This window comes from Ranitomeya imitator, chromosome 1, assembly GCF_032444005.1.
Source record: "Ranitomeya imitator isolate aRanImi1 chromosome 1, aRanImi1.pri, whole genome shotgun sequence".
NCBI lineage: Eukaryota > Metazoa > Chordata > Amphibia > Anura > Dendrobatidae > Ranitomeya > Ranitomeya imitator.
Genome location: NC_091282.1, coordinates 494,439,694 through 494,457,349, shown reverse-complemented (window position 1 = coordinate 494,457,349; position 17,656 = coordinate 494,439,694). Strand labels below are relative to the sequence as shown.

General features: G+C 43.7%; 1 protein-coding gene across 4 annotated transcripts in view; it reads right to left on the bottom strand.

The window, feature by feature from the left end:
• The window catches only part of SLC24A2 (solute carrier family 24 member 2), a 548,803-nt gene that overhangs the window by 171,117 nt on the left and 360,030 nt on the right, over positions 1–17,656 (bottom strand). The window lies entirely within an intron of this gene.

Here is a 17,656-nt window from a genome sequence, read left to right as displayed (position 1 = left end):
GTTCCTTGCAGATCCTCTCCAGTTCTGTCAGGTTGGATGGTGAACGTTGGTGGACAGCCATTTTCAGGTCTCTCCAGAGATGCTCAACTGGGTTTAGGTCAGGGCTCTGGCTGGGTCAGTCAAGAAAGGTCACAGAGTTGTTCAGACTCGCTCTTCCCACTTGTCCTGGTGTGGTAGCAAGTTGGGTGATAGTTGATGGGGTTGATATCAACCTTTGAATTGTCAGGTGAGATCAAATCCAGAAGTTAGTAATGGAGAAGCGTTTATAAGATACCCCATTACAAACTCCATAGTGATATTATAAAAAAAACACACACCCAGAATTAAGTCCTTTAATTGAAATAACGACACAGATTCTTTTAATCAATCTTCATTAAACCATACTCACTTCATTGACCAGTCCGCTGGAGACAACGTCTCTTGTAAATGAATTAAAATAATAAACAACAATATTGCTCACCTGTCCGCTGAGAGGATAATAATCCATAATGTCCCACTATGATCCTAATGACTTTGAGAGCAGTCACTAATGTGACTGCTCTCAAGGACAGCCGGCTACACACTGACATAGGAGGTAATCATTCCGACAGTGTGTAGTGCTGAGCTGCTGTGAGAAAATTCTCAAGCAGCGGTGGTGCAGTAAGTGAGATCACCAGAGCTCATCAGCGATGATGCACCTGTCAACGTTCGGTGGCTGCTGGATGTGCGCACAGAGGTGGTGTAAAGGGGGGGTAAAAAAGAAAAGTTGAAAACAGCAGGCACAAGCTCTGATGAGTGAACTGCATCACTAATCAAAGCTCGGCTGCTGCAGGATTTGCGCACGGAGGTGGCACAAAGGGGGGTGAAAAAGAAAAGTGGAAAACAGCAGGCACGAGTTCTAATGAGTGAACTGTGTCAATAATCAAAACTCGGCGGCTGCTGGATTTGCGCATGGAAGTAGCGCAAAGGGGGGTGAAAAAGAAAAGTGGAAAACAGCAGGCACAAGTTCTGATTAGTGGACTGCATCACTAATCAAAGCTTGACGGCTGCTGGATGTGTGCACGGAGGTGGCGCAAAGTGGGGGTGAAAAAGAAAAGTGGAAAACACAGGCATGAGCTCTGATGAGTGAACTGTGTCACTAATTAAAGGTCGGCTACTGCTGGTTTTGCACACGAAGGTGGTGCAAAGGGGGCTGAAGAAGAAAGTGTAAAACAGCAAGCACTAGTGCTGATCGGTGAACTGCATCACCAATCAACGCTCGGCGGCTGTTGGATGTGCGCACAGAGGTGCCACAAAGGGGGGCAGGGGGTAAAAAGAGCGCGAAGAGGGGTATTGGGATGGACGAGGAGAGATCGGGTAGGAATCAGGGATCAAGTCACAGCCAGGGCACAGCGCAGTCACACCGCGACTGCGCCCTGTGATTGGCGCGATCGATGTAATTGTCAATTGTGCCAATGACAGCAGGTCCAGGCCATGCCTGACGTTGCAGGCAGCAGTCTATGATCAGTGCTCTTGGAGCACCAATCATAGGCTGGGACATCAGTGTTTCAGGCAATCTGATTGCCTGAAACACTGAGAAATGATGCGATTGGCTGTTTAGAAATGAACAGTCAATCACAGCGATTGTGGTTGCGGTAGGGAGGTGACAACCCTCAGGATGACGACACCTTTCACCCAGAGGTAAGATGGCTCTGGAATTTTAAAGTGATCACTGCGACTTCGGTCACAGTGTTGTATTAAAAAAAGATGCAATAATCCATCCCTGGTCAAATAGGCCCAGGGCACAGGGACGGATTATTACATCAGATGTCAGAAAGGGGTTAATCAAGATAGGTAGAGGAGGTCTGTCAGAACTCGTGCACCCTTTCTACAGGAAACAACGGAGTGAGAGACTCTTTACCAAAGATTTCTGGGATCCATTTCTCAAAAAAGCTGTCCGGGTCTCCCCCTTCCATCTTTTCCGGTACTTTGACCAAATCATCCACCTTAGCCAGCAGTGCAACCACAGCCTGTGTATTATTTTGAATATCACCATGAATATCACTATCTTTCCCCTTCACAGCCATGGTGTGTTCCGCCACTATTTGGACGTCATGGAGACTGTGTCCTGAATGTGGCCTTTCTGGTCAGTCGGTGAAGTAAATGTCGAGGTGCATACATTAATGGCATTAAAAACATCAAGCAGAAATGGAGCTCTGAACAAACATGTTCTTTCAGCATTCAATCATGGTCAAGCCCCCTAATATTAGCCAGGGTAGTCTGTGATATATTTTTGGCCATTGAAGAATGACCATTTGTTTACCCAATGTACATCTACTGAAAGAGACATTTAACAAGCGCTGGCATGTGCCCATCGGTTGCTATTACAACCAGCGGTCTGCTGAAAATCTCAGTACTTGTCATTAAGGAGCTCCTTTGAAACCCTGCCTGTAGCAAAACTTCAAAGAAGACTGTGATTTTTGATGATCGTAGCTTCTAGTCCCTTAAGGTACCATTAGAACAGTGAAAAGTAAAAAAAAAATGTTTAAAAAAACGAAAAATAAAAAAACATAAAAGCTCGACTCACCCCTTTTTGATCCTTAAAAAAAAGATATTAAAAAGTAAAAAAATACAGATATGTTGTATTCAGAAAAGTCTGATCTACAGCTCTGGCCAAAATTAAGAGACTACTGCAAAATGTTCAGTTTGTCTGATTTTTCTCCTTATAGGTGTATTTTTGAGTAAAATGTAAATTGTTCTTTTATCCTATAAACTTCTGACAAAATGTCTCTGAATTTCCAAGCAATAAATTTTGTATTTTTTTTCTGAAAAGGAGAAATGGTAATTTTTTAAAAAAACACACAGTACATTCTGACCTCAAATACTGCTAAGAAAACAAGTTCATAATCATTTAGAAACAACAATACTAATGTTTTAACTCAGGAAGAGTTCAGAAATCAATATTTTGTGGAATAACCATGATTTTTAATCACAGCTTTCATGCGTCTTGGCATGCTTTCCACCAGTCTTTCACACTGCTTCAGGCGCAAAAATGTAAGCCGTTCTTCTTTGTTTGATGGCTTGTAGTCAATTCCAGAGGTATTCAATGGGGTTCAGGTCTGGAGGTTGGGCTGCCCATGACAGAGTTTTGATGTGGTGGTCTCTTAATTTTTGCCAGAGCTGTATATAAACAATTAACGTATATACTCGAGTATAAGCCGACCCGAGTATAAGCCGACCCCCCTAATAGAAAGCTGTGCCATATAGAATGCTCTGCACCGTTCATTATTGCCCCATAGATGCTCCACATAAAGCTGTGCCATATATAATGCTCTGCACCGTTCATTATGGCCCCATAGATGTTCCATAGAAAGCTGTGCCACATATAATGCTCTGCACCGTTCATTATGGCCCCATAGATGCTCCACATAAAGCTGTGCCATATGGAATGCTCTGCACCATTCATTATGGCCCCATAGATGCTCCACATAAAGCTGTGCCATATATAATGCTCTGCACCGTTCATTATGGCCCCATAGATGCTCCACATAAAGCTGTGCCCCATATATAATGCTCTGCACTGTTCATTATGGCCCCATAGATGCTCCACATAAAGCTGTGCCCCATAGATAATGCTCTGCACCATTGATTATTGCCCCATAATAATAATAATAATAATAATAATAATTTTTATTTATATAGCGCCAACATATTCCGCAGCGCTTTACAAATTATAGAGGGGACTTGCACAGACAATAGACATTATGCTCCACATAAAGCTGTGCCATATATAATGCTCTGCACTGTTCATTATGGCCCCATAGATGCTCCATAGAAAGCTGTACCATATATAACCCTCCGTCACATACAATATTCGGACTAACGAGTTCACATACAATGTGCCTGTCAGGCGCCTGCTGGAAAAATACCTATAATATCTAATGTTTGCAATTTCAGTGCTCTAAAAGTGATCAGTGACCTTCATAGGGATGTAATAAAAGAGACTACACATAATCAGTTGCAAAAAAAAACATTTACTTAACATAAAACTAATAACTATGAAATACAAACTTTTCAAAACTCCCGCCAAATAGTCCCCAGTTCGACTCTCTCAAAAAAATGTACAAAGAAAATTTTTGAACACAAACTTAATTTTAAGGTACCTTAAGTACTATTAAAAACATATTCAATCAGAAGTAGATGCTGAGGTTTCCCCAGAAAAGTCACACTTGCAGAGCAAATAGCAAGAATTACACACCATTTTTGCATGTGTCAGGCAAATTGCTTTATGACATTTGAGACATTCATAATTTGAAAGCCTTCTGGTTCCGCTTTCCGTTTGGCAGGTGGTGCATCTCCTTCTTTTGTGAGGTGGTGCAGATGGTGACTTTTCACCATCATCTTCTGGGCGGAACCTTTTGAGCTGAACTTGAAGGCGAGAGGGGATACCGATTGTTTTCACGCTTCTCCTGCGTAGCTCTCCAAGTACTAGTTTATGGGCCAATTTTTTCAGATACAATCGTCTACGGAGTGGTTCAAGCTTGTTTTCAAGATAAATTACTTGTGAATTTATACCACCCAAATTCAACATAGCAAAAAATATGACCATTGGCCAGCGTTTGATGTTTCTGCTGACGTTGAAAGTGGAGCACATCTGATCTGCTGTATCCACACCCCCTTTGGTGGCATTGTAAAATGTAATTATCTCCGGTTTTTTTTCTGCCCCAGTCCCAGGATCGATGGCAGCATCATCATGAAGTGTTGATAGAAGTACGTTTTTTCTGGAATGGCTTCTTGTTCCATTTAGTATTTTTATCTTTTCCAATATAATATGATCCAACTTCTTCATCCTCACCACTGTCACCATCTTGCTCTGTTTCAGAATCCAGGACACATTCTTCCACCTCATCATGAGAATCAATCTCACTTTCCTCTCCTAAATCCTCATTCAGTGTGAGGTCTCTATCATCTAACAGCATGTTTGTTACTTCCTCAACATCAAGTTGTTTGGATAAATTGTACATTTTCCTCTCCATTTCAGCAGATAATCTGAAGCAAGAGAAGGAATATGTTAGGGAACTACTGTATATGCCTGAGCAGCACACTTTCTTTTATAAAATCTCCCTTATTTCTATGAAATATCCTCACATTTTGTGCTATACATTCATAAAACAAGCTAAATACTATTGTGATAAATAAAAACATAAAATATCAACCTTACTGAATGTGACGTATTCACATACAATGAGCCTGAGAGATCTGTGCAGCTATATCCTCTCCCCTGAAGCTCTGAAATCCAACTGTGATATCAGGTTTCACAGACCTTCAAGAGACAGGAGACTACCTGGAGGGAGGGGGTTTCCTCACAATCTGGTGAGGAAGGAGAAATGAAAGTAAAAGAGAAGCGCCTGTCAGATCAGTTGTATGTGACGGAGGGATAATGCTCTGCACCGTTGATTATTGCCCCATAGATGCTCCATATAAAGCTGTGCCATATATAATGCTCTGCACCATTCATTATGGCCCCATAGATGCTCCACATAAAGCTGTGCCATATAGAATGCTCTGCTGCTGCAATAAAAAAAAAAATCACATACTCACCTCTCTTGCTCAGGACGCCGGCGCTTTCAATATTTACCTGCTCCTCGTGCGGCTCCGTCTCCAGCACTGACGCTCAGCAGAGGGCGTGCACTGACTACGTCACCGCGCCCTCTAACCTGAGCGTCACAGCTAGAGGACGCTGGAGACGGAGCCGCACCAGAACGAGGAGCAGGTAAATATCACGCAGCGCTCCCCTCCCGGTATACTTACCTGCTCCCGGCGCGGTCCCTGCAGTCCCGGCACTGCATCTTCTTCCTGTATTGAGCGGTCACAGTTACCGCTCATTTTCAGTCATGAATGTGCAGCTCCACCTCTATGGGAGGTGGAGCCGCATATTCATTTCTGTAATGAGCGGTACCATGTGACCGCTCAATACAGGAAGAAGATGCAGCGCTGGAAGAAGCAGGGACTGCAGGGACCGCGCCGGAGCAGGTAAGTATAATTACACAGCCCCCGCTCCCCCTCCCCTGCCGACCCCCGGGTATGACTCGAGTATATGCTGAGAGGGGGACTTTCAGCCCCAAAAAATGGGCTGAAAATCTCAGCTTATACTCGAGTATATATGGTAACCCGTTCAGTAAACATCATAAAGGAAAAAAAAATACAAGTTATGTTCACTGCAATTCCACTTAAAATGCTGTAACAAGCGAAACATCACATCTATCCCAAAATGGTATTAATAAAAATGTTGTCTTATCCAGCAAAAAATAAGCTGTCACACAGCTCCATTGACAGAAAAATAAAACTTTGCGGGTCTTGAAAAATGGTGACAACCCAAAAAAAATTATTTTTGCAAACTTCTGACTTTTTTTCTCCAATAAACTAATAAAAAGCAGAATCATATTGCCAAGTCATTTTTACCACAAAATACCACATATACTCGTGTATAAGTCGACCCAAGTGTAAGCCAAAGCACCTAATTTTGCCTGAAAAACTGGCAAAAATATTGATTCGAGTATAAGCTGGGTATGCATTGTCCCCTCATCCCTATCCTGGTATGCATGGCTCCCCATCCCTGTCCTGGTATGCATGGCTCCCCGTCCCCATCCTTGTATGCATGGCTCCCCGTCCCCATCCTTGTATGCATGGCTCCCCGTCCCTGTTCTTGTATGCATGGCTCCCCGTCCCTGTTCTTGTATGCATGGCTCCCCATCCCTGTTCTTGTATGCATGGCTTCCGGTCCCCGTCCTTGTATGCATGGCTCTTTATCCCCATCCTTGTATGCATGGCTCCCTATCCCTGTCCTTGTATGCATGGTTCCTATAAAAAAAACACACCCTATTCACCTTCTCTGCACGCCCTTGCTGCATCTCGTTCCAGCAGCTCTTCCTGCCGAGCGATCACGTGTCCATGCTCATTAAGGTAATGAATATTCACTCCACACCTATGGGAGTGGAGAGAGGTGAATACTTATTAGCTTAATGAGCGGGAGCACTTGATTGCTAGGCTGGAAGAGCTGCTGGCACTGGAATGGGATGCAGCGAGGGTGCGCAGGGAAGGTAAGTAGGATGTGTGCTGGAAGCCAGCGGTTGAGGCTATAACCGTGCAGGCTATAAGAGAAATGAATATTCACTGCCAGTGCAATGAATATTCATTTCTCTTTAGTAGTGAGCACAGGCCTTAGTTGCAGCCGCAGGCTCCTGTCTCCTGTGACCCGCTACTCTGCCGCTCCCCCTCCCACCATCTTTCTGGGACAATGACTCATGTATAAATAGAGGGGGCATTTTCAGCACAAAAAAATGTGCTGAAAAACTCAGCTTATACACAAGTATATACGTATATACCGTAAAAAACAATTCTCCCTAATTTTTTTTTTTAACTTTTTCTACCCACTTGGAATTTTTTTCCCGTTTTTCAGTACACTATGTGATGAAATGAATGGTGTAATTCAAAAGTAAAACTCGTACTGCAAAAAAACAAGCCCTCATATGTCTATGTGGACAGACAAATAAAATAATTATGGCTAAAGAAAGGGAGAAAAAACGAAACCGGAAAAATTGAAATTGGCCCTGTCATGAAGGGGTTAAACCTGATTGTTGTATGCAACTACTATTATGTACACAATTATTGGTTCACTAGATGGTGGCCCGATTCTAACGCATCGGGTATTCTAGAATATGCATGTCCACATAGTATATTGCCCAGCCATGTAGTATATTGCCCAGCGACGTAGTATACAGCACAGAGCCAGGTAGTATATTGCCCAGTCACGTACTATATTGCCCGGCGACGTAGTATATTGCCCAGTCACGTAGTATATTGCCCAGTCACGTAGTATATTGCCCAGCCACGTAGTATATTGCACAGCCCATGTAGTATATTGCCCAGTCACGTACTATATTGCCCAGCAACGTAGTATATTGCCCAGTCACGTAGTATATTGCCCAGTCACGTAGTATATTGCCCAGCCACGCAGTATATTGCACAGCCCTTGTAGTATATCGCCCAGTCACGTAGTATATTGCCCAGTCACGTAGTATATTGCCCAGCCACGTAGTATATTACCCAGCCATGTAGTATATTGCCCAGCGACGTAGTATACAGCACATAGTATATTGCCCAGTCACGTAGTATATTGCCCAGTTACGTAGTATATCGCCCAGTGACGTAGTATATTGCCCAGTCACGTAGTATATTGCCCAGTCACGTAGTATATTGCCCAGCCACGTAGTATATTGCCCAGTGACGTAGTATATTGCCCAGTGACATAGTATATTGCCCAGCCACGTAGTATATTTCCCAATCACATTGTATATTGCCCAGCCATGTAGTATATTGCCCAGCCATGTAGTATATTGCCCAGTGACGTAGTATACAGCACAGAGCCACGTAGTATATTGCCCAGCTACGTAGTATATTGCTCAGCCACGTATGTCACAGGTTAAAACATAAAAAATAAACATACTCACCTTCCGATCCGAGGGCCCTTGTAGTTCTGTCGCCTGTTCGCCAGCTTCCTGTCCCAGGGTGTGAAGACATTGCGGTCACATGACCGTGACGTCATGGCAGGTCCTTCTCGCGCACGCGCGCAGGACCTGTGATGATGTCACGGTCACATGACTGTGATGTCATGGAAGGTCCTTGTCGCATACCATCTTTAGCACCGGAGCGTCGCGAGCAGCGGGAAAGGCGCCGGAGGGTGAGTATATGATGATTTTTTATTTTTTAAAATTATTTTTAACATTAAATCTTTTTACTATTGACGCTGCATAGGCAGCATCAATAGTAAAAACTTGGTCACACAGGGTTAATAGCGGTGGTAACGGAGTGAGTTACCCGCGGCATAACTTGGTCCATTACCGCTGGCATGAACCCTGTGTGAGCGGTGACTGCGGGGAGTATGGAGCGGGAACTGATGGCAGGGGAGTAGGGAGGGACTAATCGGACTGTGGCCCTCACTGATTGGTCGCGGCAGCCATGACAGGCAGCTAGCGAGACCAATCAGCGACTTGGATTCCATGACAGACAGAGGCCGCGACCAATGAATATCTGTGACAGACAGACAGACAGATGGAAGTGACCCTTAGACAATTATATAGTAGATCCTTCCCATCTCTTGGACGGGACCTATTAAACAACACATGATTGCTCTATTAACTTAATGTGATAACACTAGCAGTGTGACTTATTTGGATTTCTATGACAGCAATCTTGAGTTTACAGTGATATGAGATCTATATTAACCCTTTATTGATGGAGCCAATTTTAACCTTCATGACCAGGCCAAATTTTTAAAATCTGACCAGTGTCACTTTATGTGGTATTAACTTTGTAACACTTCAACGAATCCCACTGGTTCTGAGATTTTTTTGTGACATATTGTACTTCATGATAGTAGTAATATTTGTGTGATATGACTTTGTGAAAATATTGGAAAATTGGTGAAAAGTTTGAAAATTTTGCAATTTTCAAACTCCGACATGTACACTTTACATCAGCACAATTTTTAAAACATAATTTATTTTTGTTTGGAAGTTAGAAGGGTAAAAGTTGATAAGCAATTTCTAATTTACAAAGCCATTTTTTTAGGGACCACATCACATTTGAAGTGACTTTGGGGACATGTGATAGAAAATACCTAAAAGTGACACCATTCTAAAAACAACACCCCTCAAAATCATTAAAACCACATTCAAGAAGTTTATTAACTTTTCAGGTGCTTCATAGGAATTAAAGCACTGTGGAAGGAAAAAAATGAACATTTTACTGGCCACCATGGATGTGGAATCTTTGTATTCCAATATCCCACACCAGGATGGATTAAATGCCTGCAAATTCTTCCTGGAAAACGCAGGGACTGATGCAAATTCTGTGGTGAAACTTATAAAATTCATCCTCACCCACAATTACTTTGAGTTTGACAAGAAGATCTATCTACAGGAGACTGGCACAGCAATGGGAAGTAAAATGGCCCCACAGTATGCAAATCTTTTCATGGCCAAGCTTGAGAGTGACTTTTTGCCCTCATGTCCCATCAGGCCTCTGGCGTATTACCGCTACATTGATGACATTTTAATCATCTGGACGGAGTCTGAGCCACAGCTAAAGACGTTCCATGAACAGTTTAATCAATTTCATCCTACCATCAACTTGACACTCAACTACTCCTGCACTGAAATTAACTTTTTGGACACCATCATTAAGGTGCAGAACAATAAAATAGAGACATCCCTGTATCAGAAGCCAATCGACCGTCCAACATACCTTAAATGGGACAGTTTCCATCCAAAACACATAAAAAAACTCTATTGTCTACAGCCAAGCCATCAGATACAATCGTATATCTTCCAACCCCATGGATAGGGATAAACACCTTGGTCGCCTCAGAAAGACCTTTTTGAATCAGGGCTACCATCCAAGAACAATTGAAAATCAGATCACAAGAGCCACCAGAATATCAAGGAATCACCTGCTACATTACAAAGCAAAAGAAGAAAATAACCGGGTACCTCTAGTGGTCACCTAAAATCCAAATCTGGAGGTGCTAATGGGAGCTGCACGGAAATTGCAACCTTTACTGCAAAAAGATGCCCGCTTACAATCCATTTTTCCAGACCCCCCACTACTGTGTTTTAGGCAGCCCCCAAATCTAAGAAGCATCATTGTCAAGAGCTCCCTGTCCTCTCCAACAGCTGCAGGAACCTTTCCTTGCAACCAGAAAAAATGTAAAACCTGTCCATTTATAATGACCACGGACAAGATAAAGATCCCCAATTCACATCAGGACTACAAGATCCCAGGTACTTTCAGCTGCGTCACTTCTAATGTGGTGTACCTAATTATTTGTACTAAATGTCCAACTGGGGGTCTGTATGTGGGGGAGACAGGGCAAAAACTGAGGACAAGGATGAATTCTCACCGCCATACAATAAGAGAAAAAAGAATGGATATACCTGTGGCAATACATTTCTGTCTCCCAAATCATAACATTATGGACAGGATTATTTAAAACAAGAAAATGATAAGGGTGCCCATACTTATGCACCTGTCAAATTTTGTTTGAATGCAGATTGCACATTTTCTGTTAGTACAATAAACCTCATTTCAAGGCAGAAACATTACTGTGTCCAACAGTTATTAGATATATGAAACTGAAATAGCTGTTACAAAAAAAACTATTTTTATAAAACATTAAGCTTAAGATTAATAGGGGTGCCCAAACTTTTTCATATAACTGTATATACATACATATATATATATATATATATATATATATATATATATATATATATATATATATATATATATATATATATATATAGTACAGACCAAAAGTTTAGACACACCTTCTCATTTAAAGATTTTTCTGTATTTTCATGACTATGAAAATTGTACATTCACACTGAAGGCATCAAAACTATGAATTAACACATGTGGAATTATATACTTAACAATAAATTGTGAAACAACTGAAAATATGTCTTATATTCTAGGTTCTTCAAAGTAGCCACCTTTTGCTTTGACGACTGCTTTGCACACTCTTGGCATTCTCTTGATGAGCTTCAAGAGGTAGTCACTGGGAATGGTCTTCCAACAATCTTGAAAGAGTTCCCAGAGATGCTTAGCACTTGTTGGCCCTTTTACCTTCACTCTGCGGTCCAGCTCACCCCAAACCATCTCGATTGGGTTCAGGTCTGATGACTGTGGAGGCCAGGTCATCTGACATAGCACCCCATTACTCTCCTTCTTGGTCAAATAGCCCTTACACAGCCTGGAGGTGTGTTTGGGGGTCATTGTCCTGTTGAAAAATAAATGATGTTCCAACTAAAGGCAAACTGGATGGAATAGCATGCCACTGAAAGATGCTATTCCATCTTGCGCTCCCGCGCAATTTTCTCCGCCAGAGAGGGAAAGCCAGTGACTGAGGGCAGATATTAATAGCCTAGAGAGGGACCATGATTATTGTTCCCCCCCCCCCCCTCCCGGCTAAAAACATCTGCCCCCAGCCACCCCAGAAAATATCACCAATGAAAGGCTATGGGTGCGAGAAAAACTCGCACACCACACAGACTATCAGTGTGACTTGCAAAAAATATGCACCGGTGTCCTATAGAAAATCCGGCAATTCGGTGCGGTGTACAGTAAAATCACACTGACAGGTTAAAATAGAATAGATAAAATAAATGTCTACACATAGAATAGGTATATATATATATATATATATATATATATATATATATATATATATATATATATATATATATATATATATATATATATATATATATATACTGTATATATATATAGAGAGAGAGAGAGATATGTCAGTGAGACACATATATTGCTAGTTAGCAGAATAGCCAGTAATTCAATTGTCGACTTTTGCTAAATCATTATCAAACACGACAGGATATGAGATATGGTTTACATACAGTAAACGATTGCATATCCATTATATTTTTATATATCCCTCCCTAATAATGTTACTAGTGTGTGTGTGTAAAGTTTGGGAGCTGTAGGTGTTAAATTAAAGGGATAATTCACTTAAAAAACTGGCGTGGGCTCCTTTGCAATCATCTCCACCAGAAAGGGAAAGCCAGTGACTGAGGGTAGATATTAATAGCCTAGAGAGGGACCATGGTTATTGCTTCCACCCCCCCCCCCCCCCGGTTAAAAACATCTGCCCCCAGCCACCCCAGAAAAGGCGCATCTGCAACATGTGCCTATTACGGCACTTAGCCTCTCTCTTCCCACTGCCCTGTAGCATTGGCATATGGGGTAATAAGGGGTTAATGTCACCTTGCTACTGTAAGGTGACATTAAGCCTAGTTTATAATGGAGAGGTGTCAATAGGACTCCTATCCATTATTAATCCAATAGTCTGTAAGGGTTAAAAATACACACACACATTAAGAAAAAAGTCTTTTAATGAAGTAAATAAACACACAGGTTTTAACATCTTTATTGTACACTCAATCCAAGCGAAGCCCTCGTTCTTCTGTAAAAAATGCAAAATAAAAAAGCAACAATATCCCATACCTGTCCGCCGTACAGTCAAATCCCACGCAATAATCCATATTTGGGGCTTTTACATTTACAACCGGGAGCGCTGCTAATGTGGCCGCTACTGGCTGTAAATGACTGGGGAATGAATGAAATTCAGGGAACGGAGCTTCGGTGACCAGCGGTGCCTTCACTGAAGCTGCGCCCCCTGGCGGCATAAACTCATATGAACTCTCTAGCGTGGGAAAATCAGCTGGCATTAGTGTCTGTATACTCTTTTGCATCCTCCTCTGCCCATGAGATGTGGCGTGATCAGACCGTGTCCATGTACGGTCAGACACAGAAATTAGGCCTCTTTCACACGTCAGTGTCTCCAGTACGTGTGGTGACAGTTTTCACACGTACCGGAGACACTGACACACACATGTAGACCCATTTAAATGAATGGGTCTGTGCACATATCTGTGTTTTTTCACGGAACATGTGTCCGAGTGACCGACATGTGGACATGTCCATTTTTGTGCAGCTGCACACAAGACAATGGGTCCATGTAGACACGTACCGCACACAGATGGGGAAGAAGCACTACACTACAGTAAGCACTGCTTTCAGCGGCGGGTTCTGAAGACGCTCTCATCATTCTCCCCTGCTCTGCCGGCGATCGGCGTGAGCAGAGGAGAATGATGAATTATTTTAAAGTCCGAACAATGACAGCAGGTGGGGGCTTTTGCGACTCTTACTCCGATCATCCGACAGCTGCTGCTGCTAACAGAGCACAGGAGCGGATGATCGGGGTATTCCTCAGCCGCCGCCTGTGATCTAACTAAATAAATTAATGAAAAACCCGACATGGGTAACTGAACTGCATTCATGTTCTGGACTATTTTACCCTTCGTGTGGTGGATCGTATATGTATTTTTCGTAATTTTGCCTAAATAAAGGTCTTGGGATTGTACACTCTTCGCTGGCTCTGTTGATTGTACGCTACCGGAGAAGGACCCTGTGACAACTGGTGGCAGCGGTGGGATCAACAGAGTGTAACCTAATGGAGAAAAACACACAGAGTGAGTACAGAAATTGGACTGTATCCAGTTTACAGGAGAGATCCAGAGGCCTTGGCCTGAACTACCAGGGACTGAATAAAGCAGCTTTACTTGACCTACTGGTGGGTGCTAGCCTGGCCACCTCCTCCCAGATGTCTCAAGGACAAGCACTGGAGACAGGGATCCCCACCCCAAAAAGCCAGTGGTTGGTGTGGTATGAAGAAGAGATGGTGGTTCTGGGCCCAGGCATATCTCAGGAGTAAAAGGAGTAGCCTGCCCGCCGGGCATAGCGGAGACAAGAAGCTATGGAGCTTGAAAGAGGGAGTAATGCAATGTGGAATGTAAACCCAACGATCCGGGAGCCTTTTTAAGCCATTTTAGCCATTTGATGAGGGTTCCGGAGATGCGGAGGGGTTCTTCAAGGACTTTGAGCAGCAATGTGCTGTGATGGAGGTGCCCCACTCTCGCTGGATGCGTTTGTTAGTGGGACTCCTGAACGGTAGCCTGGCGAAGGCTTACCGAACCATTGACTCACAGCGGAATCGGGATTATAACATTGTAAAGCGGACTATCCTGGATTACCATGCAATCAACCCAGACTAATATAGGGCCAAGTTCCGAGACTTCGCATGCACTACAGGGAGATCGTTTAGGATATATGCACATAAGATGTCCCAGGCATGTCGGAGATGGCTGGAAGCAGAAAATGCCTTTACTGTGGAAGATGTTATACAGGCGTTCCTTATAGAACATTTTCTTGCCAAGTGCCCCACAGATGTACGGGAATGGGTCTGGGAGCACATGCCGTGCACCGTTGATAGAGCTGCAGCCCTGGCCGATGAAGCCCTTACTATCTAACCGCAATGGAGGAGGCTTCTGGACAGTGAACCATGGCCTTCTCCCGTGCCCCGTCCCCCTCCGATTATATCTTCCCTTTCACCCAGTCGCAAGCCGATGACAATCATGCCACACAATCCTGGGCCCCAACAGTTCCGACCACGACCTGGGGGTATCACAGAGAGGAGATGTAATGGGTGTGGGCAACCCAGACATTTGCAGTCTGGTTGTCCCTCAAGGATTCGGAAGGAGCCCCACGCAGGCCCACTTTGTCCAGTACATCTTGTGCACTCCATCCCACCTGAGGAAGAGCTACTACCACCCCCACCAGAGTGGACCACCAACCACGGCACCATAGATACCCCTCCTGGAGTGTACGAACTCTGGCCTTTGTCCATCAGAAATACAGAGCAATGGCATTGCCACCTGCAGGATGTCTTAATTGATGTATACAAAGTGTCGGGATTTAGAGACACGAAGGCATTCCTGACTATTGCTGGCCCCCGTGTGGTTCGACCCGAGGCAATTCACCAGGGCCCGGGAATTCCCATTGTCCTGGCGGGGGGTGTCCGCAAATATATACAGCGAGCTTTGGTATGTTTGGATTATGGTTTTGGAGAAAAACTGTGTTGGATTGGAGTTATGGGAGGACTTCCTGCAGATATCCTCCTTGGAAATGACATGAGGGAGTTACAAAGTCATTTTGTGGGAGCAGAAGGTCCGTGGGCCTCTCACTCTTCTGAAAGAACAATTGGAGGGCGATATCGCACATAATTTCCTACTTTCTAGAGTTCAGAGACTGTCTCAGCCAGCTAGCTACCTTGGCTAATGAAAATCAGCAAACGGCCCAGTCCAGTCAAAAAGCCTGGTATGACCATAAAGCCAGGACCCGGCAATTTATGGACAAGTGCTCATGATTATTGCAACCTCTGCCACTGTACAAGGAATTATAAATTATTGAGCAATGTGGACTAAAGTGAGCAGGCCAGAGGTCTGTGTAAACCTCATAGCATGCTCACGTATTATGAGGGGGGAGAGGTTGTGATGGTGTGATATGCTATGTGGGTATCATTTTTGTGTATATTTCTATTTTACTTATTTTCATGGTGTTCTCTTGTAGGAGTTATTTGCTAATTGATGAATGACTGTTGCTGCCATCTGATATCAGCCCCCACAGCACTGTATAGTTTGCTAATATGCTAATGACATGTTGACCTAGCTTGTTGAAACAATGAGCCCATGAGACCTTCCCCCTCCTGATCTGTGAATGAGGAAGGAGACTTAAAATATCAGGGAGGTGAGACACAGAGCAGTCCTGTTTGGAATGATGATGTGTTCCCAGCATCTCAGAGACAAAGAAGAGTATATGGACTATGCTATCCTCTGTCTGCTCGATTGTTGTACTTTTATCCAGTTACTGAACTGCATTCGTGTTCTGGACTATTTTATCCTTTGTGTGGTGGATCGTATATGGACCTTTCGTATTTTTGCCTAAATAAAGGTCTTGGGATTGTTCACTCTTCGCTGGCTCTGTTGATTGTGTGTTACCGGAGAAGGACCCCGTGACAATGGGTTACCCCTTATTTTCTTGAACCAAACAGGCAAAACTCAGAGCTGGGGGCTGCAAGCCTCAACTGTCAGCTTCAGCAATGTTGGTTATCAAAAATAGAGGGGTCCCCACACTGTTTTTAATTATTTAAAAAAATAATTTGAAAAAACGGCATGGGGTCCCCCCCATTTTTGACAACCAGCCTTGCTAAAGCTCACATCTTGGGGCTGGAAAGGGGCCATTGATATAGTCCCCTGTTATGAACTGGTGGTTCAGAAACACAATGGACCTGGTGATTAAGAGCACACCAAGTGACCTGATAGTTACTAATAACATAGGACGAGCTCTGGGACGTGGGAACTCTGCTGACCGCAATCCCTAATCCTATCACACCACACTAGAGGTAGCCGTGGAGCGCTCCTGACCAGACCTAGGCGCCTCGGGCACAGCCTGAGAAACTAGCTAGCCCTGAAGATAGATAAATAAGCCTACCTTGCCTCAGAGAAATTCCCCAAAGGAAAAGGCAGCCCCCCACATATAATGACTGTGAGTAAAGATGAAAACACAAACACAGAGATGAAATAGATCTTAGCAAAGTGAGGCCCGACTTACTGAATAGACCGAGGATAGGAAAGATATCTTTGCGGTCAGCACAAAAACCTACAAACAACCACGCAGAGGTCGCAAAAAGACCCTCCGTACCGACTAACGGCACGGAGGTGCTCCCTCTGCGTCCCAGAGCTTCCAGCAAGCAAGAAAAACCAATATAGCAAACTGGACAGAAAAAATAGCAAACAAAAGTAACACAAGCAGACTTAGCTTATGCAGGGAAGACAAGTCACAAGAACGATCCAGGAGAGAGCAAGACCAATACTGGAACATTGACTGGAGGCTAGGAACAAAGAACTAGGTGGAGTTAAATAGAGCAGCACCTAACGACTTAACCTCGTCACCTGAGGAAGGAAACTCAGAAGCCGCAGCCCCACTCACATCCACCAGAGGAAGCTCATGGACAGAACCAGCCGAAGTACCACTCATGACCACAGGAGGGAGCTTGACCACAGAATTCACAACAGTCCCCCCAGCCTAAAAACAGTGGCATGCAGCTGCCCAGAAAAGGCGCATCTATTAGATGCACCTATTCTGGCACTTTGCCCACCTCTTCCCACTTCCCCTGTAGCAGTGGCAAGTAGGGTTAATATTTGTGGGGTTAATGTCACCTTTG